Below are 14,364 nucleotides of genomic sequence, written 5' to 3'. Positions count from 1 at the left end.
TCTTTTCAAAATAACTTGTATCCTCAGGTCAAAGATAGACAGGTACGAATGCAACATTTTTGGAGAAGATGGAGCATGCAAGACCCATCTCTTATTTTTGGTTTACTTTTGGTGTTTGTTGAACATTAACAAACACACTTGTAAATACACTCACTATGTAAATGAAATGGTTGTATGTTTCTTGCTTTTACTATTACGCAATTGTTATGATACTGTACACTACGTCCTCCACCCCGAAACGTATTCCGCCGTTATCGGTTTTGGGGTGTGACAGATTGGTATCAGAGCATTTTTTATAGTGAATCAAGTATATCAACCTATAAAAGATATACGAACTATAAACACTTCGGGACTAAAACACTCTGACCAAGAATATATATTGTTAAGTATCTAAAGGATTTAACTAAGTATGTATATATATATATATATATATATATATATATATATATATATATATATATATATACACGCATCACTATAAAACACAGAAGTCAGTATCACCCTAGAACAAAACAAAAGTATTAAGATTGTTGGATAGCACAATTGGGCTTAGAGACATATAGTCACATTTAGGGGGATGTAGCCTGATCAACTACGTTTTCCTGGGAGTGACTAGCATGTGCCTAAGCTTGGTTGTGGTGTTACAACAAGTCTAAAACTTAACAACACTACCACAATAACGTTAGCATAAGAATACTATAGGAGTATTTTGTACCTCTAAAACATACATGTGTGAGAACTAAAAAGGGTCGTTACTGATGGAGCAATAGTTGCTAAATGGATACTTTCCGGTTACATGTGACTAGGGTGTTATAGACTTAGAATCTGTGATCTTTGCTTTACTTCCTGTTCCTTGTTTGGTTGTGGATTTAGAGTTAGGATCACTTTCGACGGACTATCGTACACCGGTCACATGTAATTAGTATGCATTATGCAAGTATTGGTCTAACTCGTGACGATCATCTTATAAGTAACTTAGGTTAGTGCGCCTATTAATCTTCTTTTCCCTTTTCTCGCATAGATATCATGGCTGGCTTCCACCCTCCTGGCGACCCGTACTACCCAAACCAGGGTAATGGAGGATGGCTCAGCGAAGAGTCAGACGATGATCACCCAATCCCTCTGGATGACCACCGAGCAGAAGGTTTTTCGGATAACTCCGACTCCGAGCCAGAAGTTAATAACCTAACTTCTGGAGCTCCGAACCCCAACCCTCGTCCGACATTTTGGGGTCCTACTCCTATGTGGGCTATATCCTTGCACCGATGGAGCAAGGAACAGGGACAAACCTTGCCTTACAATGGAGACCGAAGCTTCTACAACATACGCGAAGGAGGATCAGCAGATCGGGTTCTGCCCATCATGATCCGAAGGATTGCTAGGAATGTCGAGCAGTGTCAAGCTGCTAAAGGTCGAGTTGTAGAAGTGGATGCCAACTCGAATCTCAACACGGTTCACATCAGTCAACTCGAAGAAGCCATGGACAGGACAAGGAGGACCAGCGAGGCTCTGCAGCATCAGCTGGCTGCATCCCGAGCCGAAGTTAGAGAACCCCGAGCACTCCAAAGGATTCATGATCAACACCTTCAAGAAGTTATGCGTCAACTAGCGGATCTGAGGATTCTCCCAACAAGTAACCATCGCCAGTAGAAGACGTCTAGTTATCTCACCCTTTTGTTTAAAGGACTAGCTTTTTTCTCTCTATGTTCCGTAGATCCCCCGTCTGTAAACATTCCTAACTTAAAAGTACTCTAGTTAAACCTCTGATCTGCCAACATTTTCTCTATAGTTTGATGTATGACCTACTGTTAGATCAATTTTCATGAACCTGTATTACATCATTAATACCAGTATTTTGGCAGTTAACTACTCTATTGCTATGACTCTCATTCTGATCTTGAATTTTGTGATTCAATCCATGAGACACTTTATTAATAATCACAATAGGCTCTTACTACTGCTATCATTTCTATGATCTTCCAGTAAAGGATGCCTCCACGAAAGCGTCCAAGCAGAGGAAGACCAGCAACTCAAACCCCTCCTCCACCACCTCCTCCTCCGCAGATCGACCCGGTGTTGTTCCAAACAGCGGTGACCGCGGCTGTGACAGCAGCCATGGCCCAAATGAACTCTGGGGATGCGAGCGGTGGTAACTCTAGGTTCGGTGAAGTCCATCAAACGGTGCAGGGATGCACTTATAAGGATTTCATGAACTATAAACCTATCTTCTTTGATGGTACCGGAGGAATTCTGGCACTGTCCCAATGGTTTGAAAGGACCGAAGTTGTATTTGAAATGTGCACTTTCCCTGAAGAGAGCAAAATCAAGTTCTCTACTGCTACTCTCACTAACAGGGCCTTGACATGGTGGAACGGCCATGTTAGTGCACTCTCTTTGGTCACAGCCAATGCCATGGGCTGGGACACTCTAAAAGACCTCATGAGAGGGGAGTACCACCCTAGGGGCGAAATTCATAAACTTGAGGAAGAACTCTAGAACCTCAAGATGAAAGGGACTGACATAACAGCTTATACGGCCCGATTTTGAGACTTGGTAGCTATGTGTCCCAACATGATCCCCTCCGAAAGCAAGAAGATTGAACGATACATCTGGGGTTTAGTGCCCCCGTATCGAGGAAATGTTCTGGCCTCACGCCCTACCACTTTTGACAGCGCCAAGGAATTGGCCCAGAGTTTGATCAACCATGAAGTCTCTTCCACACCAACAACAGCAACCCCCACTATCACAACACCACTCAATTCATCTGATAGAAAGAGGAAGCGATGGGATAAGAAGAAGGGAAAGAAAACTCAAACCTCCTCCAAGGACCAACAGATCGTGGCGGTCCATGCTGCCACCACTCCAGCTGCACCAGCCCCGCCAAAAGCTTATAGCGGGAATCTTCCCAAGTGTCCTAAGTGTCCTTTCCACCACAACGGACCCTGCCGTGAATTGCAGTGTTCCAACTGCGGCCGGAAGGGCCATACTATCCGATTTTGCAAGGCTCCTCCCAAACCTATCACACAGGTTCTTGGTGCGGGAGTGACCCCGACTTGTTATGGCTGCAGTGAAGCATGTCATTTTAAGAAGAACTGTCCGAAGGCCACAAATACTGGGGGAACGGGAAGATTACTCGCTATCGGTCACAATGAAGCGGTAGCAGATCCCACGGTAGTCACGGGTACGTTTCTTCTCAACAACTCCTATGCCTGTGTCTTATTTGATAGTGGTGCAGAAAGAAGCTTCGTAAATCATAACTTTAAACACTTACTCAAACAAACCCCTCAACCACTAAAAGAAACATTCTTCGTAGAAATGGCTAATGGGAAAACAGAAAGCTCTAGCGAAATCTACATAGGTTGCACTCTCATGTTAGATGATCACTCATTTCCAATCGATCTTATACCAGTCTCAATAAAAAATTTTGATGTCATCGTTGGTATGGATTGGTTGAGTCTTCATCGCGTCGATATCCTATGCTCCGACAAAGCCATTCGCCTGAACCTTCCGAGTCACGAAACCCTATTGATATATGGAGATAATCCGAGTACGAGTCTTCGTATCACCTCCAGTATTTAGGCACAGAAATACTTGTGTCACACCCCGAAAACCGAAGGCGGAAACATTTCCGGGGTTGACTCCACGTTGAGTATCAATTCCAATGCACATAGTAAGTAAAGTAAAACAACCATTACATTACATAAGAAAAGTTTTACAGTTGTTTCAAAAGTATAGTTTGTACAGTTGTGATACATAGTATATATATGAGCAAAATGAAACGGATCTTCATGTACTCCGTCTTCTAGCAAAAAGGATCTTCGGGTACCTGTTCTAACGCTGACCTGAGAACACAAGCGGTTTAAAAATCAGCATAAAGTTGGTGAGTTCATAAGCGGTTCTTGTTTATGAAAATGTTTCAAGTTTCCTTTCTGTTTCTGAAATGTTATGTGTACCAAGAAAATCCCATATTTTCTTAAAGTTGATTGTTGTTTCACAAATGTAAAGTATAGTAAGTTTGTACACTGAAAACATGTCTACTCATGTGAAAGTGTATAGTTTGGTTATCCGACTTGTTAAACTGTTCTGTTTACTTATCATGTATTCCCAGGAAAGTCCCATACTTTCCTTATTGTATATTACCAATTGTAAAGGATGTAATGTTATCCAGTTTGTTACTCTTTCTAGTTATGTAAGTGTTACCCATGAAGGCCCCATGCTTTCCTGCATATTGGTTTCCAATGTGAATGATGTAAAAGATCTAAAAGATGTAAGTGTAGTTAGATTCCATGTTTTCCCCAGGAAAGTCCCATACTTTCCTGAATGTTAGTTACCGTACGTAAAAGATGAAAAAGTTGTAAAAAGTGGTTCATTATTACTATGAGTAAATCTCTGTTATCCTAATTGCGAGTTCCATAACCATACGATAGACTAAAACCTGTGGCAATAAGTAGTCCACATGTGGCAATAAGTAGTTCACATACTTATGACTTTCGTCACCCTTGAACCAGTTCGGTTCGGCGGTCGCTAGCAGCCAGGTGTGGGGTAGTCAGCCCCGTATAGATGTATACACTCAAGTCACGCTCTCTAAATACCAGAGATTCTAGTTACGGGTGTAGTCCTCCACTCGCGTATCTCTGTGGAGTGTTCGCCGAGGACATGTCTCCAATCATACAGGATAAACAAATTTACTAGTAATAATATGATAGTCCTCCACTCGCGTATATATGTGGAGTGTTACCGAGGAAAAAACAGTGTACAGGTATTATATTCAAATGTTTAATGTCATGCTTTTAACTGATAAAATATGGAAAGCCATTTGTGAAATATATGTAAAACATAACAGTTTAAAGACCTATTTCACAAATATGTGTTACGTGTTCTGCATGTTCAAATGGTTATCAGTTGTGGTAATCAGTAATAAAAGCATATGAAATATGAAACACACATTTGAAAACAATTTTTGAGTACAAGAATTCCCTTGTACTTTGCTTGTGTTCCCCCCCTGAAAACAGTGAAAACAGTGAAAAAGGGTAGGGGTATGAACTCACCGGACTCGGAAATGTGTCGGTTTTTGATACTAGACGTTGGTTCAGGGTTTGATTACTCGCGATGTCCCTATGTAAAATGAAATAATGTCCATATATATACAATTAGGGATACATTCACTAATCATATGGAACATTACACTCCAACGAGGTTAAACACCTCAAAACGAGCGTTTGGAGTGACCCGGGTGACATCTTCGGACGTGTAATGGCACTAGGGACATGGGACTTGAGTTTACTCCCCAAGAGTAAACATTTTAGGGAGTTTACAGCCATAAGACACACACATACATGAGTTTACGGCCGTAAACTCATGTGGGTGTGATTTTGAGTGCTTAATGGCTTAAATGGACATGGGGATTATTGGAATGGATTTTTAAAATGCCTTGGAATGAATTAATTGTAATTATACCACAAAGAAGGGAGTTTACGGCCACCCCTTGGAGTTTACGGTTGTAAAATCACCCATGGCCAAGAAAAATGGTTTTAAACTACAAAGGACAATCACATGTGATTCTAGTTAATTTTCCAAGCCTTGTTATGAATTTAGAACACCATTAAACATACTTTTAGGAGTTTACGGCCTAGAGGCATGTTCTATGGCTGTAAACTCTCCTATACCCATGAAAAGTTAGTTTTTGATGCTTAAAACAATCACATGTGATTCTAGAAATTTATGCAAGCCATTTGAGTGAATTTGATGCATCCTTTAACAAGTTTTATGAGTTTACGGCCAAGGGTATGTTCCTAGGCCATAAACTCCTATAAATGACATTTTTGATGTGTTACAAACCCTTAAACTATTTTTAGATGCATCTAGATTTTACCACAAGGCCATTGGTTGAGTTTCAAGGCATTTGGACATGTTTAAAGGCACTAAATCCCCAATTTAATGGAGTTTACGGCCCAAGAACATGCCTTGGCTGTAAACACTTGTTTGTCCCCCAAAATTCATGTTTAATGTGTTCAAAGACCCAGTTAGCAAGCCTTAAGGTCATATCTAAGTCCCAACTATGATTTGGAAGGGTAATTTGGCTCAAAAACCCCATTTTGAGGAGTTTACGGCCCAAGCATGATCCTTGGCCGAAAAACTCATGTTCTTGGTCCCAAAACTTAATTTAAACATCAATTTGAAGGCTAAAGAGGTTGGATAACAAGTTAGGGGTGTTACCTCTTTGATTGGAAGCCTTAAATCTTTGTTTTGGACCTTTGATTATGGATGAGGAGAGAGGTTGTGAGAGTTCTAGGAGAAAATGGCCAAAGGCTTCAAATGGAGTCCTAAAGCACTTTTTATAGTGTCTAAGTTTTGGACACGGTGGATTTCTACCCGATACCGGCGTTAGACGAGGCTTTTGGTCCTACCCGATTGAGTTGCCATAACCCGATACGGTAATTTCTAGAAATGTTCCAATCACTTAAGTTGGGTGTTAAAATGATTTCTAAATGTATTAAGACACCCATTAAGTCATTTTAAATATGTACTAGTTAATGACTTAATTAACGGAAGATCGAAAATCGAATTTGGAAACGACGATTGGTTGCGTGAATTGTACTGCGAAAGAGTTACAAGAGATGATACGGAAATTTCGGGTTGTTACAACTTGCGCAAGGAATATCGCACCTTTCTTGCCCACGTCGTCGACAGTAACCAGAAAATGAAAGATCCAAAAGACATTCCCATAGCATGCGATTTCCCTGATGTCTTCCCAGAGGATCTTCCCGAACTACCTCCCAAACGTCAGGTTGAGTTCAGAATCGACCTAGTCCCAGGAGCTACCCCCGTAGCTAAGTCGCCCTACCTTCTAGCGCCCGCCGAAATGCAAGAACTATCCGGTCAACTCAACGAACTGCTCAGCAAGGGTTTTATAAGACCGAGCTTCTCACCTTGGGGAGCTCCGGTCTTGTTCGTGAAGAAGAATGATGGATTGTTTCGGATGTGCATCCATTATAGGGAACTCAATAAACTCACGGTCAAAAATCGCTACCCTCTCCCTCGTATCGACGATCTATTCGACCAACTACAAGGAGCAAGTTACTTCTCCAAGATTGATCTGAGATCTGGGTATCATCAGTTACGGGTGCTTGTGGAAGATGTTCCGAAGACAGCCTTCCGAACCCGCTACAGGCATTTTGAATTCGTAGTGATGCCCTTTGGACTGACTAACGCCCCCGCAATATTCATGGACTTGATGAATAGGGTGTGTCGTCCATACCTAGATCAGTTCGTCATCGTCTTCATTGACGATATCCTCGTCTACTCTCGGAGCGAGGAAGAACACAAGGATCATTTACAACGAGTCCTGGAAACGTTGCGGTCCGAAAAGTTATATGCGAAGTTCTCTAAGTGTGACTTTTGGATCCGAAGAGTTGAATTCTTAGGTCACGTGGTTAGTGAAGAAGGAATCCACGTGGATCCCTCCAAAATTAAAGCTATTGAGAACTGGTCAGCACTGAAGACGCCTATAGAAATTCATCAATTTCTAGGCCTCACTGGTTACTACCGCAGATTCATCCAAAACTTCTCTCGGATTGCGAAGCCTCTCACTATGCTGACGCAGAAGGGTGTATCATTCGACTGGGAAGAGAAACAGGAGAAGGCATTCCAGACCCTGAAGCGAGCCCTATGCACCGCACCAGTATTATCCCTTCCCGAAGGGACAGAAGATTTTGTTGTATACTGTGATGCATCCAATCAGGGGCTCGGATGTGTCCTGATGCAACAAGGTAAGGTTATCGCCTATGCCTCGAGGCAGCTAAAGACCCATGAAGTAAACTACACTACTCACAACCTCGAGTTAGGAGCGGTAGTCTTCGCACTAAAAATCTGGAGACACTACTTGTATGGGATGAAGAGCGTGGTGTACACTGATCATAAAAGCCTCCAACACATACTGAATCAAAAAGAACTCAACATGAGGCAGCGTCGATGGGTCGAGTTACTTAACGATTACAACTATGAAATTAGATATCACCCGGGAAAAGCCAACGTAGTAGCAGACACACTGAGTAGGAAGGAGTATTCTGGTCGAAGGACCAAGTTGTTGACGATGACTATCCATTCGCATCTATCCACACAGATCAAAGAGTTTCAGCTGGAAGCCTTAAAGCCTGAGAACGTGACGGGAGAATCCCTGCACGGAATGGATAAAAATATGGAGGTTAAGGGTGACGGAGCCTAGTAGTTCATGAACCGAATCTAGACCCCACGCCATGGGGGTTTCAGAGACTTGGTTATGAGGGAAGCACACAACACTCGCTACTCCGTCCACCCGGGTTCAGATAAGATGTATCTGTATCTCAAAAAGCTATATTGGTGGCCGAACATGAAAGTGGAGATCGCTACCTTTGTAAGTAAGTGCCTTACTTGCGCGAAGGTCAAGGTCGAATATCAAAAGCCATCAGGACACCTCCAACAACCTGAGATACCAGAATGGAAGTGGGAGCGGATCACAATGGACTTTATAACCAAACTGCCCAAGACAGCGGGTGGATTAGATACCATTTGGGTCATCGTTGACAGGTTGACCAAGTCTGCACACTTCCTACCGATCAAAGAAACAGACAAGATGGAGAAACTCACTAGAACATACCTTAAAGAAATAGTACGACTGCATGGCGTTCCTATATCTATTATCTCAGACAGAGATAGTAGATCGACCTCTAGGTTTTGGCAATCATTGCAAAAGGCACTAGGGAGAAGGCTGGACATGAGTACAACCTACCATCCGCAGACCGACGGACAAAGTGAGAGGACGATCCTAACCTTAGAAGATATGTTGTGATCTTGTGTGATTGACTTCGGCAAATCATGGGACACACACTTACCTCTTGTGGAGTTTTCATACAATAATAGTTATCATACGAGCATCAAGGCAGCTCCATTCGAAGCCCTCTACGGCCGGAAGTGCAGATCCCCTGTGTGTTAGGCTGAGGTGGGTGACACTCAGCTAGCTACAGGAAGAGTTCCTGACAGCGCCCTCACTGGTCCGGAGATCATTCGAGAGACGACCGAGAAAATTGTACAGATAGGTGAACGACTAAAAGCCGCTAGGGATCGACAGAAAAGCTACGCCGACAAACGAAGAAAACCCTTGGAATTCCAGGTGGGAGATCGAGTCCTGTTGAAGGTCTCGCCCTGGAAGGGCACGATATGCTTTGGAAAGCGTGGAAAGCTGAACCCAAGGTACATAGGGCCTTTTGAGATTCTCGCCAGAATCGGCCCCGTAGCTTATAAACTCGACCTACCTCGCGAGCTAAGCAACATACACCCTACCTTCCACGTCTCAAACTTGAAGAAATGCATGTCCGACGAGACTCTCATAATTCCCCTCGACGAGATTGAAGTCAATGAGAGCCTCAACTTCGTAGAAGAGCCTGCGGAGATTATGGATCGGGAAGTAAAACGAACGAAACAAAGTTGTATCCCAATTGTGAAAGTTCGGTGGAACGCCAAGCGAGGACCGGAATTCACTTGGGAGCGTGAAGACCAAATGAAACTCAAATATCCCCATCTCTTCGCTTAGTAGTACTGTAATTCTTATATGTATGAATTCTAAATTTCGGGACGAAATTCCCCTAACGTGGGAATGATGTGACAACCCCAAATATATTGTCGTTACAAATCCCATCTTCACTAACGGAATGCGTCACTATATGTTATTTTTCTGTAATGTTTGGAGTCATCAATAAACAAATATCTAGTTATTTATATGTCTTGGTATTATCATAAGTAAATATAACATGTAAGTGTTAACCCCGTTTAACTTAATAGAGTTATATTACTTTTCAACCACTTCACCCGGGTAAAAAGTTTTGACCCCGTTAAACTTTAGCATCGGGTAGCCGTGTACCGGGTGCAATACCCGAGAGAAATATAAGCAAATGAAAACCACTTTTAAGCCTTTTACCACTCATTCACTCTCTCTCACTACTTTCTCTCTCTAGACCCGAACCCGACTCCAAAATCGCGAATTCGGGCTTCCAAACGTAAGGGTTTCTTCCCTATCTTGTTCTAATCATAGTCCATAACATTTTAAGGCCAAAAATCATAGGAATTAGGGGATTAAATGCAGTTTATGGCCTAGAAAGGCCCTTAGGTCGTAAACACCTAAAATCTTGTCAAAAGCCTCATTTTTCCTTCCTTTAAGCTTATATACTAATTAAGGGATTTACCTAGGGGAGTTTGGACATTAAAACATAAGAATTTGAGGCCTAAAAAGGAGTTTACGGCCCAAGCTTATGCTTAGGCCGTAAACACCCAAAAACCATGGATTTAAGTCCCAAAAACTCATCTAGGGCATGGGGTAAATTTGCTATGAACCTAGGAAATGTTTAACGCCATTAAACAACACCATTTGGAGTCAAAAAGAGGATTTTACGACCAAGCCTAAGCTTGGGCCATAAACACCTAATAATTATGCCAAAATGTCCCTAAAACTCCACATAAGGCCTTCATAAATTTATCTAAGATGTAGGACAGTGTTTTGGACCATTTAACATGTCATTTTGAAGAACAAAATGGAGTTTACGGCCGAAGCACAAGCCTGGACCGTAAACTCCCCAAAATGCCCCAAAATGAGGGTTTAAACCCTCCAATTTAGTCCAAGACACTTGCTAGGAAATTTACGGTAGTGAAATAAGGCCTTAACTTACAATTTTGGAGGACCACATGAGTTTACGGCCAAGCCTAGGGGCCTTACGGCCTTAAAATCCCAAGGAGTAGCCTTTGGGCCGTAAACTCCAAGGGAATGAACTCATGGACTCCCCCGTAAACCCCTCTTGGCCTTGTACCACTCCTGGGAACCCCTTCTAGGCCCTAAAACCCCGAATTGATGCTAGAATGCCTAAATACTTAAATGGAAAGCATAAAATGATTAATTTCATATAAAATACATATTTCATATGACATTAGGGTCCTAAAAGGTGCACAAGTCATTATTTGGTACAAAACGCTCAACTGACACTTTTACCCGATTTACCCGATTCACCCGATTTACGCGAATTCAGGTGAGTTCATACCCCTTTAATGAACCTTTCAAATGTTTTATATGTTTTAGGGGGGGATACAAGTTGATTATACTTGTTTATGGAAAGCTATACAAGACAATTATTCATGTTACGGAAATTAATCACATGTGATTCACTACCCGTAGTTCAAATCACATGTGATTTATCACTATGCCTTATAAATAGATTATTCGTTTTCAAAACTATTTTGGATAAACAAACAAGTTTTTAAATGTTTCTTTTGGACAATACTTTTATTTAACAAATCTTCTTATAAAAGGTAACTACACTGATATATTTATATAAGTAAGACTTGAAGGACTTAGGACCGATAGCTCGCCTTATTTCCTGTTCTTGTTTGGTTGTGGGCTTAGGGTAGTGGTTATCCGTCCGACTATCGTTGATTTCTTAGTTATATATCTTGTATATTAGTATGGATTACGAGTATTTCTTATTTCATTAGATGCCTAAATCACTAACCTAACAAGGATCATACACCCTAAGTTAACCATAATAGGTATAGTTAAGGCCTCTATTACTCGCTTTAGCTACTACTCTACATCACTATAATACTCTCTATTATGAAACTATACACTAATAAGAGAATACAATACGAGCTATACAAAAGACGACTACACTATAATACAAGAGAAAGCACTAATCATGAGATAACACATTAACCCACTACGAGATACTCTATTCACTACACGATAGGAAGACGATGCTATATGTATAGATCTATACGGGGCAGACGCTACTACATCCCGACTATTAACTTCAATCCAAGCCGCACAGGTCCAGGGATGCCTCTACTCCACTACACTATGCATGACCGGGAAGGTCATGGGGTCCGCTATTACTCACACTATTGGTAACGTACATGAAATACACTATATCCGCACTAAAATACTAAACAAAAGGTAAAGTTAATATCCCGAAGTAAACAAGTATCTAATACTAAAGAAAGTTGCACCACTATTATTTACTTCAAGTATAACTTACCATATTGCATTACTTATTGGTGAGTCACTATTATACTTCCACGATAAATGGTTATCAAAGATGAAAATGACATATTTCTTAAAGGATTTCACTTACTATACATTTATGGAAAATATAGGATTTTCTAGGTTTTACTACTACTTATGACTGTAAATTTCAGCTTTTCATACTATCGGTTCTAATGCTTTTTTTACAAGAACTCACACTAAACTCTTATGAACTCACCAGCTTTATGCTGGTATTCTTTTCAAAATAACTTGTATCCTCAGGTCAAAGATAGACAGGTACGAATGCAGCATTTTTGGAGAAGATGGAGCATGCAAGACCCATCTCTTATTTTTGGTTTACTTTTGGTGTTTGTTGAACATTACAAAACACACTTGTAAATACACTCACTATGTAAATGAAATGGTTGTATGTTTCTTGCTTTTACTATTATGCAATTGTGATGATACTGTACACTACGTCCTCCACCCCGAAACGTATTCCGCCGTTATCGCTTTTGGGGTGTGACATCCATGGACTACTTAAGGCCTAAGCAAGGAAATTTGGGTTTCCACTTGAAAACCCTAGCGGCCATAGCTATATAAAAACCCTCTTATTTGGATTTTCGGCCACTCTGGTTTTTAGGTAGAACCCTGGCCGATTTCTAGCATCTCTCTTACCTATCCTTTGCATTGAGTGTTTGTGACTCCATTAGAGGTGCAACACTTATGGCACTAAGCTTTCAAGAGTCAAGGTGGTTCTTGTTATTGCTACATAACATGTGAGGTAATGATCAAACCCTAATTTTATATATGAATTTCAAATCTAAGGTTATTGCTTTGGTGTTCATATTTGTATGTTCAAAAGAGAAAAACTTAGATCCAAAGCAATTAGGGTTGCATGATCACATAAGAATGTAGATATGTTCATAACCCATCAAAGTTTTGCCTCAAGAGCATTATCCGGAGTACCAAATGTAACCATGTCAGATACTCAGATGTAGTCTTAAGGCTGGAAGGAGTGATATCACACAAAAGGTGCACTCCATTCACTGCCACATAGGCGACACGTCATACTTTACCACAAAAGTATGGTTTCATGCCACACCCAAGGAGTGGTGCCACATTTGATTTTTTTAATTAAATAAAAACTATATTTTTAATAGTAACCATTCATTTCATTACTTCAAAATAAAAATAACAATAAATTCCATTGCCTAAATAAAAATCATACAAACTTCAAAACAAAATAAAAATAAAAAATAATAAAAAACACTAGAAAATTTAAACTTACAAAAACATATGTTAAATGATTAAAAATAAACACAATACATCAAGTCATCATCCGAGAACTCGTCTTCCAGGTCATCCTTCAGATCCAAATTGAGATTAATGTGTTGAATCCCGTAAATGTGTTCCACAAAGTCCATACGAAGATTGTGAAATATTCCATTGCAACGAACCTCTGCTCTCTTTTCAATGTACTCGTCACCCCCAATTTCTATTTCTTGTGTCGCGAGAATGGTTTCCTCTTCATCATACTCACATATCGATAATTATATTATGTACCATTATACATGCATACATGACTTCATGCATTTTTTCTTCGTTTAAAAAATTGTTGTTTTTTTCAATATAAGCCAACATTTCTTAAAAGCTCCAAAAGTTTGTTCGACATGCTTCCTAGCTCTTTCTTGAGCTTTCTTGAATTTTTTCCGACGAGTAACATTCAGACACGTAAACGATTTAACAAAAACTGCATACTCATGATAGATCCCACCAACTAGATAATAACAATATTTATATGGTATTCCACACAATTGGAAAGAAGAATCCGGTGCAGCTCCGTCGAATATGTTGTTAAACATTGGTAAACGATTTAGAACATTAATGTCGTTAAAGGATCCGTGAGAACCAAAAAAAACATGCCATATCCACTGATCCTGTGATATTATGACCTTTTGATACCCATAATCACATTGAGTAAATTGACCATGGTGTGAGGTAGGGCAATTTTTCATGTCCAATGTAGACAATCTAAACTTCCTAACATTCCAAGAAAGTCGTGTACGCTAGGATGATGATATTGAAGTTTCATGATGTCATTGTGTGTAGGCTTACGCAATTATTTTGGACCATAAAAGTGAATAATAGTTTTGCAAAAAATAGTGTAAACTATCTTGTGCAATCCTAACTGACATCCTAAAACTCTCGTCCAACGCATCAGGAGGGATGTCATATGTTAATTGACGAAGTACAACAGTACATTTTTATAATTGGGTGAAATCGGGTATACATCTAGCATCGAGTCGTTGCTCGAAGAAATC

Source organism: Lactuca saligna, chromosome 8 (assembly GCF_052625555.1).
Source record: "Lactuca saligna cultivar CGN05327 chromosome 8, ASM5262555v1, whole genome shotgun sequence".
Lineage (NCBI taxonomy): Eukaryota > Viridiplantae > Streptophyta > Magnoliopsida > Asterales > Asteraceae > Lactuca > Lactuca saligna.
This window is presented reverse-complemented; position numbering follows the sequence as displayed.